We start from the raw sequence: 1,679 nt of genomic DNA on the forward strand, positions 1-1,679 counted from the left end.
CCATAGTTTTAGTAGAAACTGCAAACTCCAAATCTCCCATCCAAGTACTAACCAGGTTCAACCCTGCTTAGCTTCCAAGATCAGACAAGATTAGGCTCGTTCAGGGTGTTATGGCCATAGACCAAACTCCAAATCTTTTATTTCCCTCCCATTCATGCACACACACATATGTTTAAAAAAGTGTGAGTTTGAGCAAAAGTGTGCTATCAAGAAAATTTTGTGATTAATATGCAACAATTACAACTCTCCTTTCATTCTTTCATTTTTCTCAAAATTTTTAACTCCTATCCCTAGCCTGACAAACACACATGAGACACATGCACACATGCTCAGGTGCTGCAAAGAATTTAATCAGAGTATAGTCTGTAGGTAATAGCTGAGTATCAAATGAATGAATCTGATACGTATTCTTTAAACTAGGGTCTTTGGATTCCTGCTCACGAAAGTCTTCTATCAGTTGTCATTTAGGAACAATTAAAAATAGTTTTCATATTAAAGCTAAGCATTAATAATGTGGAGGTAGACAAGGAATTGGGTGGGTAGAACTCTGAAGGAAACTGAGTGTGGGCCATGGCTTGCTAAGGGAATGGCCACATATTTCTGGAGGGAAATTCCCCATGACTTGTGTGCTTGGCCTTGTCACTAAAGTTGCACCTGATAGAAGTGGTGCTGTTCATATGCATCTGGGCTGCAGACACTATGGCCTGTCACAAAGAGGTCATCCAGCTCAACCATCAGATTTCCCCCAATGGTCCATGTAGCTGAACTTGGCCAGACAGATGTTCTTGAATGCTGTGGTGTTGTCTAGGCTTCTGTGGACCTTGCCTGGACCTGGAGGCTTTGCCAGGATACTCTCAGAGATGGTTTACCTTTCACTGGGTGCCTCAACTATATTCTTCTGCACCAACTGGCTGAGTGTTCCCTGGTTCTCTACAGTTTCTCTGCTCCAGTATATTTTAATGGAATTGTATATGGGACCAAAATATTGTGAAAGTAAATGCTAATATTATGTTTCTTTTGATGCAAAAATTAGTAATAATGTTTGGGATATGAATTTCAATTATTCTGGAATGTGGGGTTTTAGACATATTTTGAGCCATGTACCCTGCTCCCTAATTTAGTTTTCCGATACCTAATTAATCTTATTTACAAAGTATTGATATTTCTAACTTTAAGACCTCTTATCACTTAGTGATACTGATTAATTTTGAATTCATTAAATGTGTGTTTCTTATGTCAACTTATTAACCTAACTCATCATATCAGTAATAAAATGTTTGATAATTATATTTTTGCCTATTGTTCATTGCACTTAAGTGAAAAATGTTTCTAATATTTTTACTTTTTTGACCCAAAATAAATTTAACCTTTAAAAGCATCCAGAAATTGCTAATTATAATAGTGAACGAGACTTTCTCAATTTTTACCTTCTTTAGAACCTGACAGGATCTATTAAACCCTCTCATATGAGTGTAATATTTTAGTCTCTTTGTTATGCTGCTATCTCTATTGTTTTCTGATTTTTCTAATTTCCCTAGACATATATGAAATATTCACAGCTAGCATCATATTCAATGGGGAAAATTGAAAGTGTTCACTCTAAAATACAATACAAGGCAGTGATGCCCACTGTCACCATTTCTTTTCAAAATTGTATTAGAAGTCCTAGCCAGAGAAAT

Source organism: Propithecus coquereli, unplaced genomic scaffold (assembly GCF_000956105.1).
Source record: "Propithecus coquereli isolate 6110/MARCELLA unplaced genomic scaffold, Pcoq_1.0 Scaffold522, whole genome shotgun sequence".
NCBI classification, from domain to species: domain Eukaryota; kingdom Metazoa; phylum Chordata; class Mammalia; order Primates; family Indriidae; genus Propithecus; species Propithecus coquereli.